Source organism: Ranitomeya variabilis, chromosome 1 (genome assembly GCF_051348905.1).
Source record: "Ranitomeya variabilis isolate aRanVar5 chromosome 1, aRanVar5.hap1, whole genome shotgun sequence".
Lineage (NCBI taxonomy): Eukaryota > Metazoa > Chordata > Amphibia > Anura > Dendrobatidae > Ranitomeya > Ranitomeya variabilis.
The window spans coordinates 82,825,813-82,843,714 of record NC_135232.1 but is presented as its reverse complement, the minus strand read 5'-3'; the positions used below and the strand labels follow the sequence as shown (position 1 = coordinate 82,843,714).

Genomic DNA, 17,902 nt, shown 5'->3' with positions numbered 1-17,902 from the left:
TCCTTCAGCAGGGCTGTGGAGACGGAGTCGTGGAGTCGGAGCCCATTTTGGTGGAGTCGGTGTCATGGAAATTGAGGAGTCGAAGTCGGAAGTTTGGCTTACCGACTCCACAACCCTGGCAGGGTGGTGGAGTTGTGGAGTCAGAGCCCATTTTGGTGGATTCGGAGTTGGAGTCGGTGTCATAGAAATTGAGGAATCTGAGTCAGAGGTTTGGCTTACCGACTCCATATCCTTGGCAGGGCTGTGAAGTCAGAGTCGTGGAGTGGGAGCCCATTTTGGTGGAATCAGAGTTGGAGTCGGTGTCATGAAAATTGAGGAGTTGGAGGTTTGGCTTACCGACTACACAGCCCTGTCCTTCAGGACCTGTTCTTAGAACAGAAGGAGCTGATAAAATGTTGTAGTTCAATAATGGGCGTCTATCACAGAGGATGGATGTCCTCTCCCCTGACATGCTGTATTGGCTGATTGAATACTTGTTAGCTTTGTAGTATCTTTTTTGCTTGGAATTGGAGAATGTTGGATGTGGAGTAATTTAATATTCTGTTCAGTCATTCATTGGTTAATTTGGCTTCTTCTCATCAATGTCCACTTCAAATATTCTTTGAATAGTCTCCCTATTATGGTACTTTCAATGGTATATCCACTTTGCAGCTCATACTTCATGTTTTTGGAGAGGTTTTTTATTTCTGATGTGATTTGGAAAACCTCACCAACAAAATAAAGAAGTAACATGTCACTTCTTTGATGCGGATTCCTGGTGAAATCAAGTTGAAACTTGACTCTGTCACGTCAAAATGCTGCCACACACTCTGGGGAAAAAATTGCATCAAAAACGTCTTGAAAACTTTTTTCAAAGAGTGTTTGAAGCTGTTTGATATGTATTTTGAAACAGATGTGCTTACAAATCTACATCATAAAACGCTATGTGAGCATACCCCAAAACCCCTTTAAAAACGTCAGGAAAAGAAGAACGTATCTTAAACCCCCCAAAGGACGCAACTTTGTTTGGAGTGGATTTCTCTTGAAAAACCCAGATTTTTCTGTATCCAAAAAACACTATATGTGAACCTACACTTAAACTCTGTGCATGTTCCATAAATCTGAATGTTAATGGAAATTAACTCTACAGAATTTCCAATGTGTTGTGTGCCCAAAAAATCAGGGCTGAATTATAGCACGGGCCTCCATGGTCCACCACCCTGTCATCCTCAGGATCTAACGTCATTGCTGGTGTCATGTGGTGTCATTTAGATTCTGTATAGTGTGTATAGTAGTCTTGTTTTATCACTGTTAGAATGTGTTATTTCTTCACCACTGTATGGAGGTATTATGTTAGCACTCTAGGATGGTATCATGTAGGCACCATAGGGTGCTGTATTTAGATTTGGGGCCTATGTTTGGCACATGTCAGACAAAGCTCACAGCGTACATGACAAATATATCTATAGGGCTCCATTCACACAGTGGAGATGAAAAGACTGTCTTTGTGGTGTCCGTCAGGCAGTTATATGTAGGAATATCTGGTATTTTTCACGGTACGACATATAATGCTCTGGGTACTTTTCTAATATAATCAGAGCCTGTTAGACATGTATCTCGCACCATGACTATACCGTGCAGCCCTCCGTCGGAGGAGTTCATCATGATATATAAATCCAAGGTAGGCTGGGAACGTGAACAGAGCCTTTCTCTATATTTCCCTTCTCTATATGTCCCTTCTTTCCTTCAGATCGCGGCTTCCTCCTACGTGTTTAGGTTGGGGCCTCCACAGAGGCTGATCTAGCCCTGTCCTTAATATACAACATGCGCTGTACAAATAATGTCCCACCAGACGACGGCAGGGAAATGGGTGACATTTAACATCTTGAAATGAGTAAATGAGCATCTTGGATTCGTCTGAAGAAGACATGATGTTTCTCAAGATCAGTAAGAAGCATGGAAACAAACACATTCTATGCAGATTTTCAATGTTCAGAGTGTCTCTTGTTTTTTATTTTTTTCTGTCAGGTCACTGTGTTACACCAGATATAAGAACGTATTGAAACACCACCACAATGGGGTTATAGTCCTATATAATGCCTGTCCATTTACAGTTAAAGTGAATGGAAACTCAAATCCTCAGCACATTTTCAGGAAGAAAGAACCGTGTTCTCCGTGGAAATTGATGAAACTGGGATCAATTACAACCTTTTATGCATCAAGCTCGCTGTTTACCTATAGAACCTGTAATTTATGTTGTGTGCCCTGTAATGAGGTCGTTTCGAGGAAATATATGACAGCGGTACTGTACAGGTCGCAGCTAAGTGGCTGGTCGTGAGTGCAAAATCCTAATGCATCTGCTCAAGTAGTCAATTATCTGATGTTTTCTGCTTCAGCTACATAAGAGCAAAAGGCACAGTACAGTATATTATTGAAAGAGAAAGATAAAGAATCATCACAATGGGTGACTTTTCTGAAATCTTCATCGTTGCATACCAAGAAAGTAGACCCCTACCTACCCAAGTTTTTGCTCTTTCTGGGCCGAGAATCCCTTCATTCATTTATATTTTTTCAAAACTGCAAGTCAGAAGAGCCTTCAGGAGAATATCCAAGAAGGAAGCAGGTCACAAACTAGTAGGAACATGAGAAATATGAAATGCACTACAAAAACTATACATTTTGGGTGGGGGATAGTGGCATTTTTTCACACTTTTGCTGCATCTCTTAGATTTCTGGATTCTCTAAAAGCATGCTTTTATAAAAAATAAAAAAATACTGCGTGAAGCCAACCTTTGTTAGTGTGTGTGCACACATTGGCTTTATGATGCTGGCATATAGGGTTTCCTAGGTGAAGCCACTTCAGGAAAGGTGGTCTTTTTCCTGAAGCAGTTTTGACATCGTTTTTCGGCACGTCAGCTTTTTTTTCTATAGTATAATTAATGGATGACCTCTTGGCAAATCATAGAATGATAATTGGAAGGGACCTCCAGGATCATCGTGTCCAACCCCCTGCTCAATCCAGGATTCACTAAACCATCTCAGACAGATGTCTGTCCAGCCGCTGTTTGAAGATTTCCATTGAAAGAGAACTCACCACCTGTTGTGGCAGCCTGTTCCACTCATTGATCACCCTCACTGTCAAAAAGTTTTTTTTTCTAATATCTAATCCATATCTTCTCCCTTACAGTTTCATTCCATTTCTTCTCATGTATCCATGTGCAAGTGAGAATAATAATGATCCCTCTTGACTGTGACATCCCTTCAGATATTTGTAGACAGTTTCCTCTTAGCCTTTTTTGCAAGCTAAACATTCCCTAATCCTTTAGCCTTTCCTAGTAGGACATAGTTTGCAGTCTGCTCACCATCTCGGTAGCTCTTCTCTGAACTTGCCCTAATTTTTCAATGTCTTTTTTAAAATGTGGTGCCCAGAACTGGACACAGTATTCCAGATGAGGTCTGACCAAGGAGGATTAGAGGGGGATAATTATTTCATGTGATCTAGACTTCATGCTTCTCTTAATACTTTCTAGAACAAACAACTGATCACTTATCACCTGGCGACAGATTCTCTTTAAAAATGGATTCACTTCAAAATCCACTTCGACTATTCTAAAAGTACTTGAAACTGTTTGTGATATGGAATTTAAAGCGAATCCGCTTTAGAATCCACGCCAGAAAAATGTGTGAATATTCCCCAAGGGTGTGTTCATACTGCATTTTTTTCTGACAGTCAAAAAAAGTTAATTTTCTATTAAATCACTTCTTTTCTCTTGAGTTTTCTAAAACTGAATGATTTTTAAATGTTTTTGTTTAGGTTATTTTTCAGGTTTTATTGGGCATCTTTTTTTTTTATTTTACTGAAATGTTCCAGATATTTGTTCATTAAACAATTACACTATTTTTTTTTTTTAAACAAATACTGTAATAAAATACTAAAAAAAACTGTGGAAAAAGATGCAATATGAACATACATTGGAAAGTTTTAGCATGAGAACAATTCTGGGTTCTTCAGCCTTCAAAGGGTTAACAGAGAGCTTTTCTGCCTATGTCATCATTTTCCTATTCAGGATCTGTTATTCACTAAAAATCAGTGGTGTTTGGTTTCCAGTGTTTTTTTTTTTTTACGTCTAAATACATAGACATTACAAATGAACTCTTGTACCTTTCCATGCAAATGTAAGAAAATCATCAAATTTCCAATCTTCTTTTTTTCTGTCCAGTATATCGGTTTAAAACCTGCAAGATGATTGCTTCTAAAAATGCAAGTGTATGCCCAGTGACCTCCAATAATGACCTGATTCCAAAGAGTCTCTCTGTAATCCAAAAGGAGACGTAGCAGTTAGTGTTTCATTTCCCTGCATTGCCCCCACAGGGGAAATTAGGTATTGCACAGTTCTTATTTAACTGGTGAACTGTGTGGACATCCAGTGAAACTATTTAAGGGCGATCTCTGCTCTGATTAATAGTTTTATATTCTGTTCTTTTATTTTGGAGCAGAATTCTCTAATTTGCCATTACTGACTGGGTTTCAATAGCTGACGGCCCCTTTAATTCACATGTACGCTTATTAACCAGTTGTTTTCTTTGCTTAACAGCATCTAAAATGCATTTAAAATAATAAAAAAAGCAACTTTGCAAAAATAGTTCAATAAAATACTATGTAAATCTTTATGTCCTAAAGAGAGTTTGCCAGCACAAAGTTCAAACCAAGCACAAGCGCTTCTTGCACCCTTGGTGTGGCTGAGCAGTTCATGACACCTTCCCACCTTGTTCTATTTACTCCATATTCTTCATTCTGGATTGACATCTCTGGCTTTAAAGGAGTCAGAAGAGGGCAGACATAGATGGATATCTTTAGTTTTTTTGCAGCCTTTTGATTTGATAATGCCTAATTTAGAGTCGATTCCATAAGGATTGGCTTCAAAGAAGTGACACACACATTTCTTTTTTTCACAATGCTTTTTTAAACTATCATGGCATGGTTTCAATCCGGTGACTTGTTGCTTCATGGTCAGTTGTTACATCTGCTGGGATGTTGCCCCGTTCTTCCCTGTCCAAGTGCTGATTGTTCCTATTGTCCATATTCTCCCTTCTTGGTTTGCTCCACTCCAGGTTTTTCCATTTTCCCGTTTTGGTTTTCCCGATCATATTCTGGGTTGGGCTTTAGATATTATGACTTCACTGCGCTTCCTTGCTGGCTATACTTGTAGGTGGATTTATGCTAATGAGTTCCAGCCCTTCTACTAGGCGCACATTATTATTATTATTATTATTATTTATTTATATAGCACCATTAATTCCATGGTGCTGTACATGAGAAAGGGGTTACTTACAGGGTTATAGATATCATTTACAGTAAACAGGTTTACAGTGACACACTGGTACAGAGGGGAGAGGACCCTGTCCTTGCGGACTTACATTCTATGGGATAGTGGGGAAGAGACAGAAGGTAGGGGTGAGGCGGCGGTGGCTCTGGCGGTGGTGAGGCGGTGGCTCAGTTATTGTAGGCTGTAGGCTTTCCTGAAGAGATGGGTTTTCAGGTTCCGTCTGAAGGATCCGAGGGTGGTGGATAATCGGACGTGTTGAGGCATGGAATTCCAGAGGATGGGGGATATTCGGGAGAAATCTTGGAGGCGATTGTGTGAGGAACGAATAAGTGTGGAGGAGAGTAGGAGGTCTTGGGATGAACGAAGATTACGTGAGGGAAGATACTGGGAGATTAGTTCAGAGATATAGGGAGGGGACAGGTTGTGGATGGCTTTGTAGATCAGTGTTAGTAGTTTGAACTGGATTCGTTGGGGGATTGGGAGCCAGTGGAGGGATTTGCAGAGGGGAGAAGCAGGGGAGTAGCGAGGAGAGAGATGGATTAGGCGGGCAGCAGAGTTGAGGACAGACTGGAGTGGTGCAAGAGAGTTAGCGGGGAGGCCACAGAGGCGGGTGTTGCAGTAATCGAGGCGGGAGATGATGAGAGCATGCACAAGAGTTTTGGTAGATTGTGGGCCGAGGAAGGGACGGATTCTGGCAATATTTTTGAGTTGGAGGCGACAGGAGGTGGCAAGAGCTTGGACATCATTTGTATTCTTGCTAAGTGTCGGTTTGTCTACCTTCCCATCACCTTTTCCTTTGACCACAGTTAGGGTTCTGGAAGGTTATTCTTTTTTCATTTATTTTTGGTTCTCCTTATTTTTCCATCTCTAGTTTTATGAACGTGATTTAAGTTTTCTCGCCCTAGGTCTTAGTGTCCACCCTCACACTTTCCTCTCCCCTTGTTAGAAACTACTGGAAAAAAAACAATACAAGGTGGAGCCCCGATCAATTGCAAACCCCAAAAAATAGACCCCTAAAATATAACTTTTAATTAATCTTGTTAAAACTCTGAAAAATACCTAAAATTAGTTTATGGTGTGTATTTGATTATGTACCAAGTCTGTAAGGGTCACCAAAGTATTGACAGGACGAAGTACAAGGGAACTATCAAACCCTAGAATTCCCTAAGCAATACCAGATGATCCATGTCTCATGTGGATTAATAAATCCAAACACCATATAACATCCAGGATACAAAATGGTTATTACTTATCATATGTAAGAAGCCTTAATTCCAATGAATCTTTGTCTGTTTGGATATATCTCTCCCATGTTTTCTCTGTACATATCAGACATGGATCTTCTGATCATGAGGCTGGTGATGTACATGAGATAAATGTTAGGATGCATTTTTATATATATTTATATATATTCCCTGATCCCTTAAAACTTTTGTGTATACTGCGATGACAAGGGATTATTCCTCTTTGGTTTAATATAGGCAGGGATCTGCTGATAAGATACGGTTGATATTTATATATGCACCCAGGGTTTATATATATGTGTATTTTACTTCCTGCGCTGCAGGTGTTTAATAGAGCCCTGAGGGATATTTGACGTGGAGTTGGGGCACCATTTCGCAAACATTAGAGTGTCAATCTTCACTGACAGGTAGGCACACCTTCGGGAATTCTAGGGTTTGATAGCTCCCTTGCACTGCATCCTTTCAATTTTTTGGTGACCCTTACAGATTTTGTATATACGCAAGTACACACCTTACACTAATTTTAGCTATTTTTGAGAGTTTTATCATAATTAAAAGTTATATCTTAGGGGTCTCTTTTTTCTCTCCCCTTATTAGCAGTATGTAGCAGCCTCCCATCTGATTCCTCAGGTATAAGAAACCCCTCGATGGCCTTTTAGGGAGTCAGGTCTGAGATGGTGTTTACAGTTGTGAGGCCAGGACTTGTCTAGTCTGCACAGGGACCAGTAGTTTGTGTGTGCGGCTTCTCTCTATAATAGGTCTTCCTTATGCCGTTTACCCTTATGTGAGTGTGTCACGTTCACAACACTAAGTCTAAATCAACTCCTCGTATGAATAGCAAAGTGCATTTCCTATTGATAGGAAGAGTTTTACAAGTGGTTTTTAAAAAGGATTTTTGCTGCAGATCCTCTCCAAATAACTGCTTAAAAAAACTCCATGTGATAAAAAAAAGAACCTCCATATACCAAGTTATGTGGGAGGAGAACGTTGCCCATTCTCTTAATGCTAGTAGGGGACAAAATGGTGGCATGTAGGGATCTGAATATAGGATAGAGCTTGAGCTGTGGCTACTATCAAAATGCATATTTATGGCACTGTGTCATGTAAGCCTCTATATCAAATAAAGTTTGTACTTCCAAGTTGTTGTTTTTTTTATTATTATTCTGTTCCCAGAATAGAAAATGTTCCCTGCTATTAATGGTGTTGTCTGATTGCCAACCCAGACTAAAAGCACACCGAAGCATCCTGATAACACTGATTACTGAATACATTTCTTTAATTATAACAAGTCCTTCTTTTAATCACATTGAAGTGAATGTCAATAGATTTTTTACAGAAAAAAAACCACCACGTTATGGCTGTTTGTAATGACTTAGTAAATATGTCCCTGTTAAAATTGCCATTATGGTGGATAAAGAAAAAAAGTTCTAAAACAGAGTGTGCCACTAATCAAGAGTCATATTCTCGGAGCTGGTGTAGGGAAGAGTCAGAGTGTCCTGGCTCTTAGGACACCTGTTTTGCATTGATACATCCCACTTGCTAACTGGGCTAATGGCCAGAGCATCATCGTGGATACCCCATTTGGGACCACCTTCTAAGAGCCAGATTGATACATGAAGATATTTGGCCTTGTACTTCTTGATCACCAGGATTTAGAGGAGCCAAATACACTTGATCGTTTTATTGCCAGGTTGTGACTTGCCAGATCGCTCCAGTATTTTCTGTGTGAGCCCGAAGTCGCTACTCAATGTAAGTCTTATGAGAGCCAGAGCTAGGCCTGGACGGGCCTCTCATAGACTTCCACTGAGAGCTTGTGACCGTTATCTCTGACTACCGGTCAATCAGACGTTGCTGTCACTAGATGGCCGATCTGGACTGGAGCGGCGCCGGTAGAGCTGAAGATGGCTACTGATTATAACGCAGGGAACGTAGATTAGTAGCACCACTCCAGCGCTGAAATAGTGTTTTAAACCGCCTCATATGACTGTAATTATTTCTATATATTTTTATATCTTTCTTTTTTGAATATTCTGTACATAATTGTTGACATCTATTTATCCAAGTTTTTATATCTTCAATATCTACAGTGTGAAACAACTTTTTCTAGTGCCACCCAGATAGTTAAGTTGTAATCTCGGATAACAAGAATTGTTCTACTTGTCATCACAAGACTATTGTGTCTGGATTTACTGTAATTTGTGTTTCTTGTTATTGGTTTATGTTTCATGGTCTTTTATACCTCAGTGAACATTCCAAAGTTTTGCCGTGCTTCCTGACTGCCCCGCCCCAGTAAACTTTCAGGAAGTTTGGAAGCTGGAGATAACAGTGTCAGTCCTGATATTTGTAGTGTTAGCACAAGGGTAGAGTATACTGTGACAAAATAATAAAATCACATCCTGTCACTTAAGTGGCATACATGGTCAGAAACATATACATCATAGTGAATTATTAGTGGCTCAGTGCTTAGCACTGTTGCGTTGCAGCACTGGGGTTCTTCTGGGTTCCCACCAAGAACAATGTCTACAAGGAGTTTGTATGTTCTCCCCTTGTTTTGGGTGGGTTTCCTCTGGGTTCTCCTGTTTCCTCCCACACTCCAAAGACGTACTGATAGGGAATCTAGATTGTGAGCCCCAATGGGGACAGCGATGATAATGTATGAGGAATATGTCATACTATATATAAATAGTGAGTATAGGAAAAGTTGCATTACTGTCAGTCGGTGCTGGAGGCGCAGTTACAGCCGCCACTCTCTAAACATGGAGCAGTGACTGAACCCCCGCCGGCGCCGCCCCTGTGACTGAACGCTGCCGGGAAAAAGAGAATTAATATCCTCCCGGGAATGGGCGTCTAAGGGTATGTGCAGATGTTCACTGTCTGGCAGCGCTTTGGACGCCGCACATGTCCACTACATCCAAGGCGCTGCCGGCTTTGGAACGTAGGTGATTCGCATATGTTCATTGAACCGTGCAGAATCACCGCGTCCAATACATTGGTACGGGTGACCTTGAAAAATTGATATGCTGCGGTCTGGAAAGATGTGCCGCATGTCCGTCTCCGCACGGAAGCTACGGGCATCTCTGGATGCATAGTGGAGATGGGATTTCTCGAAATCCCATCCACTATGCTGTAACATCTGGATGCTGCAGATGTACGCAACATCCAACCCACAGCGTTTACTGACCATGGAAACGTACCCTCAATGCGGATGTTGGGCAGGTTCAAAATGCTATTAACGTACAGGTTAACCCCATATATGCAGGATAACGTGTTTTTTTCACGTGACAGGTTCCCTTTAAACTGGTTTTTCAAGATCTGATTTTTTCATCTCTTAGGCTTGCCGTATGTAAAATTAATAAAATCAGCTGTACTTACCCTCCAGCTGCTGTCACCGGCAGCAGTAACGGGGGCCGGCGCTGGGGAAGGGGAATTTAAGTGAGGCAGACTTTAATAATCTTACATAGTGGAAGGGGTGAAAAAATTTGAAGACTGAAAAAACTTATCAGTGGCTATGACAGGGCCATTTGTAATGGAAGGGTCCACTAATACACACAAGGGCATAGCCACTAAGTGTATGCAGGTTGCCCAGTGGCTACCAGTAGGTGACCAAAGCCCTCTCAATGACAGTCAAGAATTGTTTGAAAACTCAAGGTGTTGAAGAGACGCGGGAGTATTAACCCGGGGGTGTCAGAACTCACTGGGGGTGAAATCCCACTGTGTACTTGTACATTCACATGTATTTCATTCACTCCCTTTTGTCCACATACACCTGTTTGAAATCTTTGGAATTCTGCTGATATTCAGGTCGAAATTCATACTTTAATTCTAGGCTCTCTGTGGGTTCACTATATCTTAGTTTGTTAGTTTCTGTTAAGGTGTAACATCTTTTCTGCTACCTGTCCCTTTTGTTCCTGCTTTGGCCACTAGCCGGTGCTGAACCTTTGTTGCAGGTGAGGCTTAACCTCGTCAGTCTTGTTTAATTCCTGGGACTTTTGGTGTCGCTAGATCAGGGAGCTATGGAATTAATTGTCTGGTTTTTGATTACTCTTCCTGAGAGTCTTTGGCGGTTCTGCCTGCTATTTAAAACCCTTGGTATCTGACTTCCACTGCCAGTTAATTAGTTTTTGCTATTTCGTTAGTTTTTTTTTTTTTCTGATGCCTCCTGTTTTCTGATCTTGGCGTGAATTTTGACCATCCTCTTGTTTAACGATTCTATTTCTGACGTAATCTCTTGGCTAAGATCTTGCTTGGTGATACTTCCTGCCTGTGATTTGCTACTCCAGACGACATCCCTTCCATGGAAGCAATCCACTGGACTCCATTATAAGACCATATTTTTGTACAGATTTTAAAGGGTAAAGCTTGGGGTTCCTCTGGAGTCTGTCAGACAGAGTGGCTTACCCCAAGTCTGTCCAAGGAAGGCTGTTTGAGTCTTGTCTCGAGGACTTTTTTTTTAGGTTGGTGTGCAGCTATGAACTGTACTTCTTGGAGATCTTGGGAGGTGTATTGCCATCAAGTTCTTTACCCAGTTGCACACCTAAATTTCCCTTCTGGGAGTGCCAAACCTCAACTTTGGAACCTGGTGGATACTTGGGTGGCAGGTAAAAGCCAGTAGAAAGTGTACCTATGCTCGGAGAAAGGAGGCCATAAGTCTCCAAGCCTTGCAAGGCTTTTAGCTCAGAGGGTTGAAATAGGGCCCTTTCCTTTTAGAGAGGGTTTTCAGTACATCAGAAGTGATTAAATGCATTACTAAACCTACTCAGTATTGAATGTAGATAATTGCTGTATTGAACTTTTAAAATTGTGGCTAAAGGTGAATCTACGCTCTTGGTGAGTGCTTACATTTTGGCCCTTGTGAGCTGAGCTCTGCGGTCATATCATAAAGCTGTTTATGTTCTTTTAAGTGTGTGTATAAGAGAAATCTGTCTGACAACCTGTCAAATGAATGGCAAAGTTCCAAAACAGACAAGATTACAGAAGTACCAAACCATGGTCAAACATCGGGAACGCTTTTTAATAAACTTTTAAACCATTAAAATGTATAATTTGCGGAAATTTTTTTTAAGTCCTTTTTCTTTTTTGTCTGGTGGTATTTTTCTATTTGGATTTTGTGCAAAATCAAAACTGCTCTTTATTATGGTCTTTAAACATTTTTTGTGACTGTTTAGAGCTAATGGTAATGTGTTCTAATAAAATGTAAAATTAATTTCAGAAATTGTCAGACGTACTCTGTGATGGGCCGCAGGTTGAGTTCAATAAGTGTTTGCTCCGGCCAAGTGACTTCAGTCTACCAGAATCAGGAAGCTGAAAAAACAGAAAAAAAACCCACTAGAAACTAGATAAAAAAAAGTCACAAGTTCAAGAATGAATCAAACACTAAGGCTGCGATTCATCAAAGTAATTTTGCGAGAAATGTAGCATAAATTGCTTTGAAAAATTGCAAAAATTGTGCGCAACTCAGAGTTGTACAAAATTTGTGCCAATTTTTTAAGTTTTCAGTTTTACCCTGCTCTGGTAAAATGGTCAAAAATGGGGCAGTACATGGGCGTGACGCCACAGCTCATCTAATTCATGAGGATCTGTGGTGTTACTTAGGGACTGGAGTAATATTTATGGCATGGTGCACGTCACTTGTCAGATTCTTCTGATTCATTAAGAGGCACGTTCCAGAAGTGGGGCGTACATGTACTATGTAATGATAGCATGTTCTGTAGATATAGCCACAAATGTGTAATTGTTTCCGTTTATGGTAGAGTGGAGCAAAAATATTTGCTCTGCCCTGGTCTGGTGTCCAGTCCTCCATGGCAGATGAAGAAGGGCAGTCTTCACTTCTGTGCCAGCATCCTCGGACTGGCATCCTAGACACCTCACGCACTTACAAGGCCTTGCTGCCACCACTTGAAGCCTAGGTACTAGTCTCGATGTCGTGAGGGCAAGTAAATGCAAGACGCGCCATGATACTTGGCCGATGATGCCAGGCACAAAAGTGAAGGCTATCATGGAGGACCAGACTAGACAATGAAGCAGGGCAGTGTGAATCTTATTGCTCAACTCTACCCAGTAGTCAAATTTAGCAATGGTTTCTATGGTTTGATAAGAATCTGCCTGTCGTGTTTCATACATTTGCTTCATACGTGGCAACATATTCCAGAAGTATTTCAGAATTGGATATTTGTGGCCCATTCAGAGCAAAGTCTTCAGCTGGTTGGTTTTGCTGTGACTTCTAGGACTACAATAGCTGTAAGGCCTCAACCTCTCCTCCTGATGTGGAAATGCTATTGACAGAAGGCGGGGTGAGGTCATTCTATAGGGGGGGTGTAGGAGAGAACAGCAAACCAGCCAGGGAAGACCGGGACCGTATAGGAAACTCCCTGGTCATTGTACAGAACTGACCTGGCGCCCCCTGCTGGTCTGGTCATGTGCTCCTAATCATATGAGGAAAGGAAACAACAGACAAATAATGCAGCTATGCTAAATCAAAGATTGTCCTCACACGTCACATTTTATGGAGGAAGACAAGGCTGCAAAAAAAAAACCTCAGCAACTAAAAGCACACACAGCCGAATGCCTTGCACAGTGTCATTATCGATGACAGTATTTGCTCACCGAGGCCAAGGGGCATGCACTGTTTGGTTAAATCCCTGCTCTTTAGTACTTGGGATAAAACGCAGATGACAGAAAACATTGTAGGAGAGATACTGAATGGCTGGGGAATATAACTACTGGGATTCCTGGACTCGGAACTGGCTGTGATCTCAGGTTATATTTTATGTGATTTTTTTATATAGCGGAGGCTTTTCCTCCTGAACCTAAACATTGAGAAGTCTATTTCTTCATAAATATCCCTGCGGGCTGAGCTCAGGTTACCGAATCTGGAGAGGAGCATGGAAAGTGAGCGGCATTTATCTCCATGCATTAGGAATTATAGACGGAAAGAGCTCACTGGTGTCTGCTCCCAATTAAGGCAGTTTACTTTTTCTATCATTTTTTTAAATTAAATAAGTGAAGGGAAAGGATGTTTTGAAATTGGCTATTATGTAATTCTTATGTAAAGGGAGACGTCTTGTTTTGAGTTTTTACTCATTAAATTATAGAGTTTATATATACACTCTATGTAGTACATGTATGTGTGTGTGTATATGTACAGTATATACACACACACACATCCATACATGTACGACAATTTTGAGTTTTTACTGATCGTAAAGCATTTATATCTGTAACATATACATACACATATATATATATATATATACATATATATATGTGTATATATATATGTATGTATATGTTACAGATATAAATGCTTTAAGATCAGTAAAAACTCAAAACTTAGGTCTAAGGGGTAATATTTCTCCTTGTGGAGAGTAACAAGCCAAGCCTGGCATGTCAGAGTGAGGAGACTACTAAGCCATGCATGCTCCTCTGGGAAATTAAAATATGCAATGAAGACAATTTGAATATTTAAGCAAGACTTAGGAAATTTTTGTAATTATTCATGTTTTTTTTTATTTTAATATATATCTACTATATAATTGTCTAAGGTGTACTTCCGTCTTTTTCTGTCCTTCTGTCTGCAACTTCCGTCACGGAAATCCCGCATCACTGATTGGTCTCGCTAGCTGCCTGTTCTGGGTGCCGCGACCAATCAGCAACAGGCACACGAGAATTAGTCCCTCCCTACTCCCATCCAGTCAGTGCCCGGCGCCCGCTCTATACTCCCCTCCAGTCAGCGCTGACAAAGGGTTAATGACAGCATTAACGGACCGCGTTATGCCGCGGGTAACGCACTCCGTTAACGCTGCTATTAACCCTGTGTGACCAACTTTTTACTATTGATGCTGCCTATGCAGCATCAATAGTAAAAATATCTAATGTTAAAAATAATAAAACAACAAAAAACCTGCTATTCTCACCTTCCGTCGAGGCGCGCACGGCTGCTGCCATCTTCCATTCCCAGAGATGCATTGCGAAATTACCCAGAAGACTTAGCGGTCTCGCTAAGTATAGAACTATTTTTTATTTTAATTATTTTTTAAACAGGGATATGGTGCCCACACTGCTAAATACTGCGTTTGCTGCGTTATATACTACATGAGCTGCTATATACTACGTGGGCTGTGTTATATACTGTGTGGGCTGCGTTATATACTACATCGCTGCTATATACTGCGTGGGCAGTGTTATATACTATGTGGGCAATGTTATATACTGCGTGGGCTATGTTACATACTGCGTGGGCTGCGTTATATACTACATGGGCTGCTATATACTAAGTGGGCTGTGTTATATGCTGCATGGGCTGTGTTATATACTACATGGCTGCTATATACTACGTGGGCTGCGTTATATACTACATGGCTGCTATATACTACGTGGGCTGTGTTATATACTGCATGGGCTGTGTTATATACTGCATGGGCTGTGTTATATACTGCGTGGGCTGCGTTATATACTATATGGCTGCTATATACTACGTGGCCTGTGTTATATACTGCGTGGCCTGCTTTATATACTACATGGGTGCTATATACTACATGGGCTGTGTTATATACTATGTGGGCAATGTTATATACTGCGTGGGCTGTGTTATATACTACGTGCCCTGTGTTATATACTGCGTGGGCTGCGTTATATACTACATGGCTGCTATATACTGTGTGGGCTGTGTTACATACTACATGGCTGCTATATACTACGTGGGCTGTGTTATATAGTGCGTGGCTGGCTGGTTGGCTGCTATATTCTACGTGGGAATGTTATATACTACGTTGGCAGTGTTATATACTGCGTGGCCACTGTTATATACTGCATGGCCTGTATTAACACATCGGGTATTCTACAATATGTAGTGGCCTGTGCTATATACTATGTGGCTGCTATATACATACATACGTACATATTCTAGAATACCCGATGCGTTAGAATCGGGCCACCATCTAGTATATAGATATATATATATACTAGATGGTGGCCCGATTCTAACGCATCGGGTATTCTAGAATATGCATGTCCACGTAGTATATTGCCCAGTCACGTAGCATATTGCCCAGCCATGTAGTATGTTGCCCAGTGATGTAGCATATTGCCCAGTGACGTAGTATATTGCCCAGTGACATAGTATATTGCCCAGTGACGTAGTATACAGCACAGAGCTACGTAGTATATTGCCCAGTTACGTAGTATATTGCCCAGTGACATAGTATATTGCCCAGTTACGTAGTATATTGCCCAGCCACGTAGTATATTGCCCAGTGACGTAGTATATTGCCCAGTGACATAGTATATTGCCCAGCCACGTAGTATATTGCCCAGTTACGTAGTATATTGCCCAGTTACGTAGTATATTGCCCAGTTACGTAGTATATTGCCCAGTTATGTAGTATATTGCACAGCGACGTAGTATACAGCACAGAGCCACGTAGTATATTGCCCAGCCACGTAATATATTGCCCAGCCACGTAGTATATTGCCCAGCCACGTATGTCACAGGTTAAAAAATAAACATATACTCACCTTCCGAGGGCCCATTGTAGTTCTGTCACCTGTGTGCGGTGCAGGCGGCAGCTTCTGGTCCCAGGGTGTGATGACGTCGCGGTCACATGACCGTGACATCATGGCAGGTCCTTCTCGCGCAGGTGCGCAGGGCCTGTGATGACGTAGTGGTCACATGACCGTGACGTCATGGCAGGTCCTTGTCGCATACCATCCTTAGCACCGGAACCTGCCGCTTGTATGGACTGGTCACCGGAGCATCGCGAGGAGCGGGAAAGGCAGCGGAAGGTGAGTATATAATGATGTTATTTTTTTATTATTTTTAACATTAGATCTTTTTACTATTGACGCTGCATAGGCAGCCTCAATAGTAAAAACTTGGTCACACAGGGTTAATAGCGGCGGTAACGGAGTGAGTTACCCGCGGCATAACGCGGTCCGTTACTGCCGGCATTAACCCTGTGTGAGCAGTGACTGGAGGAGAGTATGGAGCGGGCGCCGGGCACTGACTGCAGGGGAGTAGGGAGGGACTAATCGGACTGTGGCCGTCGCTGATTGGTCGCAGCAGCCATGACAGGCAGCTGGCGAGACCAATCAGCGTCTTGGATTCCATGACAGACAGAGGCCGCGACCAATGAATATCCGTGACAGACAGACAGACAGACGGACGGAAGTGACCCTTAGACAATTATATATATAGATATTTATTATGCTATTTCATCTTTTGTAAACTTCTCCTTCCACAACATTGCGACATTCTAAAATATTCCCTAGGGATTCTGTGAGACTGAAGGGTAATTACATATTAATGAGTCACTGCTTCCTATCAGGGTATTTAAAACTACAGTCTATTTAGCTATTTCTCACCAAGGTCCAATTTTGCGAAAGATGGGTGACAACCAATATGGTCACCCTCGTCAGGCCCAAACACACATGAACTCTCGAGAGTTGGTTGCAAATTATGATGATGCAAGCAAATTATGATGATGCAAGCAAAAGTAGATGGGCCCCGTTGATTATTATGGACAGGGGCGGACATGGAGAGAAGTGGGTCCCTGTATATGGTCCCTTTGCAGTCTAATAGCTCATCATAATTCCCCCGTTATGTGTCTGTGACGTATGCTGCTTTGGAGGTGGAAGTGTGCCTCCTTACCTCTTGAGCCCCAGCTGCACATGAGAAACCAATAAGTATATCCGTCTGATCTTAGTCATACATCCGTTTTTAGAACAGAAGAATAAGCGCAACATATAGAACTTTGTTTTCTGTTCTAAAACAACTGACATGTACCGGAAACCCAGACGGACCCCATAATAGTCAATGGACTCCTCAGCTCCGATTCGCATCAGTTAGCAAATGGGTCTGATTTGGTCATAAATTCCATTTGTCTGTTCCCAAATGGACATGAGAACTGAGCCTTAATATGCAAGGATTTCAATTTGAAACTCCTGGGGCCCAAATGCAAAAACAGGTCCCCAAGCCACGTACCATTTTATCTAGTAGAGAGATCTTCTGGTCCGAAGCACCGCGACATGGGGGCCCGCATTACAATCCAGTGGGTAACCTTCAACGTACGGATTAAAAAAAGTTACCCATCTTCACAAAAGACCTAAAATTTACTGGACTTGCCCCAAATGCCCAAAAAATGAGAACATGGCATGTAGACAATTTATTGTAAATTCTATATATTAGAGCATATCCATTAAAGCTAGAAATTTCATTTGTTTATCATAGCAGTTTTTTTTTTTTTTTTTTTACAAAAACCCTTCTATAATGTGCATCAGGTCTCACAGACTGCAAAGTGTTGTGGAATTTGAGTCCATTTTGCCAAAATAAAAACTGGCAGAAGAAACCATCCATAC

General features: G+C 41.5%; 1 protein-coding gene across 6 annotated transcripts in view; it reads left to right on the top strand.

Annotated features, from left to right (window-relative positions):
• Positions 1 to 17,902, top strand: part of GHR (growth hormone receptor) — a 470,149-nt gene that overhangs the window by 273,520 nt on the left and 178,727 nt on the right. Inside the window, exon 1 of one of the 6 annotated variants that reach the window (XM_077285673.1) lies at positions 13,146 to 13,306. The exons of the other annotated variants lie outside the window; for them this stretch is intronic. The gene's annotated coding sequence lies outside the window, so the exon portion shown is untranslated. Of the gene's footprint in view, positions 1 to 13,145; positions 13,307 to 17,902 lie in introns of those variants that run through there. 6 annotated transcript variants of the gene reach the window in all.